Source organism: Lepeophtheirus salmonis, chromosome 9 (assembly GCF_016086655.4).
Source record: "Lepeophtheirus salmonis chromosome 9, UVic_Lsal_1.4, whole genome shotgun sequence".
In the NCBI taxonomy this organism is placed as follows: Eukaryota; Metazoa; Arthropoda; class Copepoda; order Siphonostomatoida; family Caligidae; genus Lepeophtheirus; species Lepeophtheirus salmonis.
The window spans coordinates 13,463,003-13,475,434 of NC_052139.2; the positions used below are offsets into that span (position 1 = coordinate 13,463,003).

General features: G+C 28.4%; 1 long non-coding RNA gene across 1 annotated transcript; it reads right to left on the reverse strand.

The window, feature by feature from the left end:
* Nucleotides 1-3,154: 3,154 nt before the first annotated feature.
* On the reverse strand, nucleotides 3,155-4,351 carry LOC121124197 (uncharacterized). The gene is made up of 2 exons (XR_011781736.1): nucleotides 3,742-4,351; nucleotides 3,155-3,674 (listed from the first exon to the last, which is right to left on the reverse strand). It is a non-coding gene; the product is annotated as an uncharacterized lncRNA (long non-coding RNA).
* Nucleotides 4,352-12,432: the final 8,081 nt, after the last annotated feature.

Here is a 12,432-nt window from a genome sequence, read left to right on the forward strand (position 1 = left end):
TTTATGGTTAAAGTCTTGAAATGTTTGTTTTAAGAAATTGCTTGCAGTTTTCTTCTCATGTGTCATTAAATTCTTTATGTAGTATTTTAAAGTCAATTTTAACATCCTTTTAATTAAGGATACAAAGATAAAAAGTTTTTCAAATGCATAATTTTAAGAACAAATCTTCTTAACAATTAAACCCTCCATACTTTTATTTGGAATCATATAAATCAATTAATATTGTGAAAATGTAGTGTTTTCATTTATTTAACTTTGAGATCATAAGGACTTAAATATAGACAAATATTAGTTTAGTAATTAAATTTATTTTTCATTATAGGTAATTTGACAAAAATGGATACTAAAAAGACAATTTTTATCTTTATTTTCATTCACAATAATTTATTTGGCCTTATCATTAATGATGAGACTAGTTTCACTATTGCATTTTGTAACCTGCTTAAAAAATGCATTATTTTAATTCAAAATTTATCAAAGATGAGGAGAATAGTTTCACTATTGCATTTTGTATGCGTATTATCAAAAAAAATATATACGTATGTCTCAAAATGTTTGTACCAACCATGCATGACAGTGGAGATGGTGCTCTTGGGTTTACACTCAACATTTTTCTTCCTCTAAGTACTTTATTTTTTATAAAATGTATCTCACTCTTTAAATAAATCTACCATTAAAATTATAGATTGTTGTTTTCTCTGTCAGTAAACAAATTTACAAAATCGGAAAGGGATCAAATACTTATTGTCTCCCCTTTTTGTACAATTTATGTATCCAATGAATACATACCTTAAACGAAAATATAGTGTGCACGAGGAGATAAGGCAGGGCCATACTTATGTTTTTACTTCATTGATAGGTATATGTATTCTTTTAAATATGAGTAGAGTCTAGTTAATTAATTCAATATTAATAATAATCTTGTACAATACAACTAGACAAACGAAATTTTTATGAAGATTAAAAATATCAATATTCCTGATTAAATAAATCATTATTATAATCCCCACTATTCAATTTTTGAATCTTTTGAATGATCCTCATCACATTCAATGTGAAGAATTTCTACGTAATACAGGCTTTCCACTATTCCTTTTAAAATATTATAATTAGCAAAAATATTAGTTTTGATTTTTTTTCTTAAATATATATTTTTCTTATTTATAAAAATATTCAATAACAAAAGTTAGACACTAAGAAAAGTCGAATTTTTTTAGACTTTAATGCCTTGTAACTACTACGACATTCTGTAACAATGTAAAAACAATAATAAAAAAAACCTTTGACCAATAAGAGTAGTCAACAAAAATCTTACGATTTTATTACATACAGATATTAAGAAGCATATAATTTAATTAAGTGTAAATCGTAGTAAATTAATAAATTATCAAATATATTATAAGGCTAAACAATTAAGACAAAATAAAAATATTAGCTTAAATCAATGAATCAAATAAATTGCATTACACCATTACTTACAATTAATCATAAAGAAAATAATTTAAATTGTTAATATCTTTATATACAATATCATTAATATAGTTGACAATTATGAAGGAACATAATATATTATTTAGTATCAATTACTTTACTAAATAATCGTTCTTAAATACACTTTTATAACATAATAAGCGTTTAGAAAAAATCAGTAAATTATATTTTAAACATTTATCTTCTCAAAAGTGATATTATACATTCGAAGTCCTACAAAATTGTTTGACTTCAAACCAAACACAAATTAAAACATAAGTATTATAAACTTTATTAAATATTCTTAATCTATTTGCACTACGTCGTAAACTTCGAATCTTAATACCGGCATGTAACGAAAAAAAAATAATATTTTGAGAATTATAAATTAATTATTTCCTTCTAAGAACATTATAAAACCAATGAAAATCTCAGGATTTCTCACTCCAAAAATCTTGCTTAATGCCTTCCTGAGCTGACATTAGCTCGTTTTAAATCTACAACAGCCGCTTTTATGGGTTTGAAAAGCTTCAATATTAATACCTGATATTTGTTGCATGATCTCTCTCAACCATCTACGAGCAGTCCGAGATGCAAAGGGGTGACAATTCCAATCAAAGTCACAAGCAATTTATCTTTTAATTTTAGTCTTACTGACTTGTTCAATTATATTTGCTGGTCTGATAAAACTTGCTAAATTAATTCCACTGCTAATATGCCTTAAACTTGAATTTTTTGGGACACAATAAGAGGAGAAAAATAGATCAATTGTTATGTACAAAGATTATATACATATTATAAAGATAACACAAGGGAAATATAGGTGTCTGTAGTAGAAGGGCGCATGTTATAGACGGTTCGGTCAAAATTTTACTTTTCTGATGGAGTGCGGGCACTTGCCGAGCAAGCAAATGGTATTGAATACAAATTATTTAACTACGCAATTAATGATTTGTACATTACTACGGATAAGCTAAATGTTACTAAATGTTGTGAGCATATTTTAATTTGCTTTTACTTACTGTTATTATAGAAATATTGTGATTATTAAGTAATGTAAGTGTGTTAATTAAAATTTATCAAATTTTTCTGGTTTTTTTTAAAAGCTGATTAACCATTTTGTTATAAATGTACTGATATGAATAAATAATTAGAAATTCATACTTTAATTTTAAATACTAAATACCTATTACAGCTGACAACGTCAATAATGGCCAAACTTTCATCCATCATGGTAAACAACAGTTCCAAAAACCAAATTGAAGTACCTAAGAATGTAATAAATTCTTGTATGGATTATGGATTATTAACAGGGGTCTTTGATGGTCAGGGAAGCAGCTACGAAGGAAAATAACGTGCCTTGCATCCCAGGAGTTCATCATTCAATTGTTTTATTATTCGAATATAATATAAATAGCAATCAAATTGCACACAATAATATTTTCTTGCAATAATATAACTCACAATAACCTTGCTCACGATAATTTTGCTTCAGAATCATAATACCTACAATCAAAATGTACCTAATATAACTCACAATAACCTTGCTCACGATAATTTTGCTTCAGAATCATAATACCTACAATCAAAATGTACCTACACCATGACATTACCTCACAATCACATTACCAAATCATTTTGTCTGCAACCTTTTTACGGCAATCATTTTACAGTAGCCCTCAAATTTGAATATAAATATTTTTATTTTTTTTGCATATATGTGTACATGAAGTCCAAAAACCTGGATCTTTAACCTATTCTTTATTTTTATTCAGTATTGTTTTAATGTTAATGCTCATATCAATGTTCATTTAGTGCATATTTAAAAAGATAAAAATAATTTTTTTATAGAAATTATAGGTAATTGCTTCATCAAACAAATACATTGAAATATCATCATTTCAAATCTTTTTATTTTCCATTCTTATAAATCCAAGGCAAGTAGTATACAATGTTTGTAAAACTGTAAAATTTAGTGTAATCGAGACTAAATGCAGCCGATCTTGTTGAATGTAGACCGGCCAGAGCACATTTGCCATTAAAACACATTGCAAGAGATGCCCCAGAAGCCATTGACTTAAGGCCAGTGTTTGGACCAGTACAAAACACTCCAGGATGCCTACAAACTTTATAACTAGTTTGTTTCATAATCGTCACTCTATCAGTTTGTAATACCTTGCTCTCTTCATTAGTAATCCCGCTCACTATATACACATTTCAATATAAAAATGAATACGTTAATTTTACTTTATTATTTCACAAAAATGTTACTTGTTCCATTCGCTCCCTGGTGAATTATTGATCGGTCTATATTCATACATAATGAAAGAACCAAATCAGTAAACGTGAATTTGCCTACAGTTTTTAGTAAGGCAATGTCATTTACTCCTGTTGTCTCATCAAACCCTTCATGAATCACAGTTTTTTCAATATCCAATATCTGAATTTTAGACTGTTCTATCATCTTTGAACTCCCGACTTGTACCTAATAACGATTGAGATTTAAATATGTACATAATATATGTAATTAGATTTTAAAAAAGTGATGTTTCCATGAGTGAGAAAATAAAGATTACAAATATTTTTTTTCTCACTACTTTTTTTCATGTGTAAGATATTTTTTTATATAAATATTATACTTTATTAAATCACAGAATTTAGTGTTGGTTATTGCATAGCACTACAAAAAAATTGCATTAAATTTCGATGATAAATTGGTCATAACTTCCTTAATATTGAAGCTAAAGACAGTATTTTGATATCAAAATGTCTTTTTTAACACTAACTCTTAGATAATACAGGTTTAAAAGGGGAAAAATATAATTTGAATTTTTTTGTAACATATTTACAAGAATAACTCCGATGTGGATCTTCAGTTCAACTCGGCGTCAAACAAGGACTTACAAATATAACTCTCTTAAAAAAAAATTCTGTGTTACTTTTTGTCTTTTATTGAATAAATACATTTTTTGTGGATTTTACTTTTGGCTTCTTTGATTTATTTGAATAAGTTGAATCATGTCTTGTTTAAAGCATCTCACTCTTGGTATTATGAATACAAAAAAAAAAAAACACAACGTATTACAAAGTATTTGGATTTGTATATTTATTGTAATATACAAATGCATAATATGTTAATTCTTATTATTTGAGATACGTCTCTCCCGGATTTGAAAATAGATAATACGTGATACGCATGTACATATGTAGATAGAAGGTTCTATAATAGTTCCAAAACAATCTTCAATAGAATCGGATAACATACTTATATATTTATGAACTAATTGCCTCCGCCTAGAATTCGAGTCAAATCATACTCTAGCATGTATACTAATTTTGAAGGTAAAATTAATTCAGTGTTTATAGGTAATAGTAAATAACTATTACTTATATAATAATTACTTGTTTTTCCAGCAAAAAATGGGGGGGGGATGAATACTGATAGATTCCCTTTGTTGTTCAAATTTGTCATAGATTAATAAAAATTAGATTAACTATTATTTGTATTTTTCCGTAATATTTAATGTTGTATATCATTATATATTTATAAATGAATATAACTCTAATTAATTTATGTAAGTATTCAACTTCAAAATAGGAAAACTAAACGAAAAAATTATTAATGGAAAGCTAAACAATATACCAAATTATCTTACAGAAAAACAAACATAATAAAAAAAATTCTTCTAATAGGAAAATATGTGTAAACTGTAAAGTGATATAACATTCCTTTAGAACAATAAAATAAATTAGGGATTTAATAAAGAGTCATTTACTAATTGAAATATTCAATTTTTATAATAAACTCATCATTATAAGGTTAAATATAAATAAATGAGTCTTATCTCCAGTTATTTTGAACTTCATTTTTTAGGTCTTATGTATTACCTTTACACGTGCTGTGAGTCATAATGACGTCACCATAACGGGGGATAAAGAGAGTTACTTTATAAATCTGCCGTATTTGCACTACAATTTTCTTGTTTCTTGTTACATAACCTTTTAATAATAACATTGGTCTATGATGCCTGCTATTTAATTTAAATCAAATATCCCTATTATTCTTTAACGAATAGCTTTTTTATCAACTCTTTACTTCAATTGTTAAAAAGGAAAGGATACAGTCTGTATTTTCGTGTTATCAACTGTTGATTTTTTATTTAAAGAATAGTTATTAATAATTATATACATTTATTTGATAATTTCTGAAAATAACTATCAATGACCGAGTATGAAATAACAAAATTCTAAACAAGGGCCTTTTAATGATATAAATTAATATAAAAAGCCAACTATTATGTTATACCTTTTCTGAGTTCAAAATACGTAGAGTCAGCTACTTTAAATCAAACTAAATTATACTTATGAAATTTATATAATAAAAGCTGAAACAACATACACATAAGCTTGGTTATAAAGTAAAATGAGGTGTAAATACAATATATTTATTGCAGGTGTTTCGTATTTTTTTATTTTTTCATATTTCATGGCACTCTTTGTAGTTAATCCTAATGGACAATTTTCACAAAGTTTGTTTTATTTGACAAATATATTAACTTGAAATCCCTAGATATTGTTTATTTCGGGCGACGACGCAATTTGTGACGTCAATGGAACCCTTCTACGTATTGCTAATAGTGATATTGACTGTAGTATTATAAGAGAAAATACTTATACAAGAATATATCTATTTAAACTTATGAATGTTATATTTAATAATATATATATATCATAAATGTGGAAAATGTTTCAAGCCCATGAGATGACTGGAATACCTTTTTTTGACTTTAGAATTTTACAAAAGGTCCCTTGATCAAATCTTCAAAAAATATATCTTACAATGCCCCTATTTAAAATTATAAAATTATATTCTTAAAAATATTAAATTTTAAAATTGTACACTGATATTATGATACAAAATACATTTTTTGTTTTATTTATTCGTGATCTTGATCTTTGACAAGAAAACTTGCTAAATTAATTCCACTACTAATATGACTTAAACTTGAATTTTTCTAGACCCAAACAGAGAGTAAAAAAAGATCAATCGCTAGGATTTTAACATAGCACGTATCTTGATATATAGGAAGCGGATGATTTAAATTCTATGAACATTGCTTGAATCTGGTTGACAGGTTATCTGATGATAACACCTACGCCCTTAATGGATTTTTTGCTCAAGCAGCTTTTGTTGTTGCAAGGACACTATAGGAAGACGTGGAATGTGACGTTACGTAATTCATTACTACATTCCCTGACACGTTAAGGAGAGAAAACCCCTCTCCTAAACAAAACTTATAGAAAAATATAAAGGTCAATGTGTAAGTCCTCTTAGTTGGGAATCAAATATATAAAAAAATACTAATTGCTTTAGAATTGAAAGCTTGATATAATAAAACCCATTTTAAATCAGCAATTCCATCAGAATTTTTCATTCTGGGAGGTTTTGAGGGTCTAACCACGAGAAAATTCTTCTCCCTGCCCCCAATCTTAGAGACTCCCTCGATTTTTCCTGTAACTGTAAATCCCATTTTGGCCCTTTTGACTGTGGAGCTATCAGAATTTCTAAGGAACAATTTTGTTCCTTCAGTCTTTTTATGACTCTTAGAAGCAGTGGAACGGAAGGAAAGAAGTAACTCTTCTCTCTACACCTTATGAAGAATGTATCTAAGGCATCTGCTTTATTGTTTCTCCTCCACGATAATAACATTGAATTATGACGAAAGCTCTATTTTTTTTTCTCCCCACGTATTAAGTTGCTTTAAAAGATGATTGATAAGAAGTACGGATAAAACTCCTTAAATATATACATCTTTTGAATAATAAATTTGATGACTTTTTATTAACGACATTATAAAAAATTACCCTAAAAATATAAAATATATATTGGCATTCCAAAAATTCACGAAATAGTTGCAATATACAGTATCATTTAATAGCTTAAAATGTCCCCAAAATTGGCTTCGACTTTTTGAGCCAAAAATGACCATTTCAATTAATAAAAAGAATAGAAGAATTTTCCTTGGTTTAATAGGGAGTTCGAGTTGTCATTGGAGGTCATGCTCCATAAAAATATTACGCTGCAATTGTTTAGCTCCTACTCCCGAAAGAATTTTGTATGTTTTATTTAGTACCATTATTTGTCACCAATGACTTAATCAGTCCCATCTCCCTTTTTCGGTATAATTTTGTCTTTCATGAATTCTTTCAGAAAATCTTCTTCATTCCTTCCAGTAGCCAACTATGGCAAAGTGATCCTCTTGAGAAACTAAGACTTATCTTCACTACGATGTGGAATATTCTAAATGGATTTGAATGTTTTAATTAAATGAAGACCTTGTCAAATTGTAGAATCAAGAATGTAGATTGTTTCTTCTTTTATACAATTGAAAATGCAAACAAAACATGCAATTAATCATTGTTTATGATGTCACTATTAAAAGCGTGGTAGATGTCAAACATCAGTCGTAAACGCGTTATGTTTAGGGATGGCCATCGAACAAGTGCTTGTAAAAAGCGAAAGCGAAACATACGCTACTATTGATGAAAGTTACGGGTTTTGGAGGATTGAATATCACGTGATTCTACTATAAAAATGAGAATCTTTGATATTTTAAATTAAGTACCCTTATAATTAATATAATATATATTTAATTTATTTTAAAATTGTGGAGAAATAATATGTCAATACTTGTCTCGAAGGATTTTATAAATAAATAGCCATTGATGTGATTAACTTATTTGGCTAATACCCTTTTTTTGAATTTTATTTGATCAGCCTTTCGTTTCTATGACAATTACTTATGTTTTTTCCGTTGTTGACCTTAACCCTGACCCTCCAGAAGGTGGTGTTTCAGAAATAAATTGTCTTTTTAATATCAGAATTGCTATATCCAGTGTAGGCTGAACAAGGCACTTCTAATCTTTTTTGCTCTACTTTCCGAATTTTTATCCTGGAAACTTGGTAAATAAAATTTTCAAAAGGTAAATAATCGGCTTTTGTTTTTTTCAAACACTACTTTTGCATAAAATTTATCAAACGCAATTTAAGTAGTTTTTCGAGTGTGGTGCAAACTTATAGCGTTGTTACATCTTTAATAATAAATAAACACTACATAAATTCTAATAGGAGATGGGTTAATCTATTTCTGGGAAACGTTTAATTATCATTCGACATGACAGATTATTTATATTGGAAATACTCATTTCTGAAAGAAAGAATTGTTAGCTGCAGTGAGCCGAACCCATGAGAGAATTTGCAGAGGCATTCAAATGATGAGTTGTAGGAGAGTATTCAGAAATGAGAGACGCTAACGAGAAAAAATGTTTAAGTATATAATACAACATTTTCTGAGTTTGCAATTTTCTAAGTTATATTGAAACTCATTAATTTAATTAGTTTAAATAAAATTATGTCCATTCACATGGAGATCTTTGATAGTGACTCCTGATCTTGTGAATCATCGCCTCTATACTCAAGAATGCATCAATTCCTCCGAATCTTGTAAATAATCATCGTAAACTTCTATAAGAACTAAGGAGTTTCATGAAAAGACATAAAAATTGACTAAAAGACCTTGTGAGGAAGTGACGCAGATTTATATTTTCAATATAACTTATTTAAAAAAATAACTGCTGCAAAATTTTCTGAGTTTGCTATTTTCTATTTATCAATCATTATATGTCTATGAAAAATTGTCCATAATCTCTTTCCACAGCTCATTCAATGAAATTATTGAGTCAATTCCTCCTTAAGTCAACTCTGATTCGTCTCATTCTCTAAGAAATTATTCATTAATAAGAGTCCTTCATTGTCCAATCAATCATATTGATATATTTGCATTTATAAGATAGAGTTAGTGATGTATGATCTATTTGGATATAACCTGAACAATTCAAATTTATAAATCGGAGAAAATAAAAATAAACTTAGGCACAATTTCCCTCTTCTAAACAAGAAATACTTTTTATTACAAAATTTGTTATGTTTAAAAAAAAAAAATTGTACTTTGTCATCACTTTGACTCAAGTTAATAATGGAAGAGTTTATAACAACATATACTTAAAACATGTAACGATTTATATTGCAGCATTGTATTTTAGTTTTAAAGAAGACAAAGTTGTTGGAGAACGAGCAGGGTTATGGATATGCATCCATATATACTAACGAGTTCACTGATATTCGACCTCGCCTAACAGAATTGAAGAAAGAATACACCACTGATGTGGAAAGACCTAATGGAGCATTAACAACTATATGTATAAAATTAAAGGGATGTTACATTTTGAAATTGACGGGAGGAAAAAAAAAATGAAAATTAAGACAATCTATAAATTTAAAAGAGTTGATGAAAGTTAGTTGAAGGCATTGATAGGTAAATTTGCCCATGTCCTGAACTCATAGCCTAGAGTAAATTCAGATGATCAGGAAGCTGAAGAGAAATACAAGAGTTTTGAGATCTTCAAACTATATATTTGAGGTCCTTGTTGACCCCTATAGTCTTCTATAAATAATAGCAGTAAATGGAAGCCTGGTGAAAGCTGGTGTACAGCTCCTGAGTTGACTTCCTTCCTTTATACTATCAACACGTCACTCGTTTTGTCTTGGAGTTTAATTCGTTTTAGTGGGGTTAAAGGTTCGTTTTCACATTTTTATTAAGTATAAAATTGTTATAAGTGTACATCATTCCTCTTCTGAACCAGGGTTGGCCTCAAGCATCTTCATTCCACCAATAAATGGATCACTCAAAAGCTAATATATTGATCTCATCTTCTTCTTAATAAGGGCGTTTCTAACTCTCTAGTTGAGCAGAACATTTTTTCTCCTCTGTCAGTCAACCTTTGACTATGGTTGCAAATGAAGAGAATAATACTGATGGAACATATCTGGATATAAGTACAAATGACGTCGACCTGAAAGTGGGGTAACAGAGTAAGAGCACATTCCACGATGGAAGAACAAGGTTCCAAAGAAGCTCAAAACAAAAATAACAAGCTTGGAGTCCAAAATTCTAACTCCATAAAAATAATAATCGGAAAGTACAACTCTCTGCAAATGAAAAAACTGAAAAACAATCTCTTTGAAGTAAGAAAAGAGAGAAAGAGGGTCATTCTGACGAAACTCCTCCATCCAAAAGGCTTCAAATCTCATAGAAGGAGTCTGGTGAGTAACAAAAGTTTCCACTATCAAACCCTAAGCGTAAGCGTCTATATGCAGAAATTGCCAAGGAGACCACATTTATCACCATTGTAAGGAGAAATGGTGATCACATCTCCCTTGTTGAGTGGAACAAAGTAATAAAAATACTGAACACATACTATATACGCATCTTATCCACCACAGAATCCTCAACAAAACTCTTACCTGACTCTGAAGATTGCTGCTATACTGCTTCACAATGTATATTCGGGTGACAATGAAATCAACTTTTTTGGAAAAGTAAATGGCTTAGGTTGAGAAATGGTACTTAATTGTAAAAAGTTTTGAAGAATATTTAAAGGTAGTTCAATGGCCTTAAAGTATAAAAGATTTACATTTTCAACTAAAAAACTGAGTACTTTCTTCAAAACTGTTTATATACTTCAGATTAAAGCTTTTTTGTTAATACAATAAATTGAGCTTACTAAATTTACTATAAAATATATTTTGATAATTATTTCAACAAAAATAATATTTATATGTTCAAAATAACGTCAATTGAAGTTGATTGAAATTTATCCCACGACCCTTTTTTTTATTTCTTTAGCCTCTTGTAACCCAACTATTGGACTGATAAATATAAAAAATTTGTTATTACGTTTAAATCATATTAAATTCAATACAAAAATATAAAGTTTTAATTATTATGGCCTTAGTGTCCTTCTTAACATCTTTTCACGGAAATTGACCATTTAATTCAATTTTAACAAATAAAACAAGAAATAAACGTTTAAGTCATCCTATTTGAAGATGGTATCTACAAAAAATATATAATTTAAATACATTTCTGTTCTTTTCTCTTTATGATCTAGCAAATAAATTATGAGTGAATTTTTAATTAAACAAAGAGTGCATACATATTTATAAAAACAAAGCAATTTGTTTTGACACTATAAGTTCAACCAACGGCAACAGTAATGAAACTTGTGTTCTATTTTATTCACTTCAAATGGTATGACAAACTGTGCAGACATTTATTCACAATATGTACAATATAAAGTTAGAAATTTTGAAAAGGGCTAGAGAGAGTATTTAATTACTTATATACATAAATTATTCCATCCATCACCCATAGCCAAAGGCTTGAAAACTTATAGATACATTATTATTTACATATTCCAGTTTATATTCTATGTTAACTTATCTACGATTGTTTGTAAAGGCTGCCTAATTGTAAATATATTAGAATGTTCCGATATTTAAATATTATATTTAGTATTGACAAGAAATTCTAAGATCTTATCGCAAACTATAATCAAATCCCGGAATTATATAAATAGAGGATTTAAAAGTTGTTTTTTTTTTTTTTTTTTTTCATTCACAGAGTCTTTGGATGTGTGAAATCATGACTGAATTCCATTACTAAACAGATGGATGGGGATGAGATAAGAAAATAGATGAAACTGCATAGAAAGACATTTCATTAATGGACGAATTTTTCCTGTGGATTCATGGACCTCTATCTACTCATTGTTCCTAAAAGCTCCTATTTTTTCATTGGGATATCTTACCCACACGCCCTCTAATATTCAATTCCATTTTAATTTCAAGGGATCTTGTCTCTTTGCACCCTACTCAGTGGATCTTATGTCCTGTAAGTATAATGGAAAAAATCGTTTATTGTGCAAATATCACGGTCTCTTATATTAACTTTGGACCTCGTGACATCAATACTCAAACCTACTTAAATTTTTCTATGTTTTCTATGAAATAATAATAAACTAATGAGTTCCCTAAAAATTCAGTATACTCCCTGAAAGACT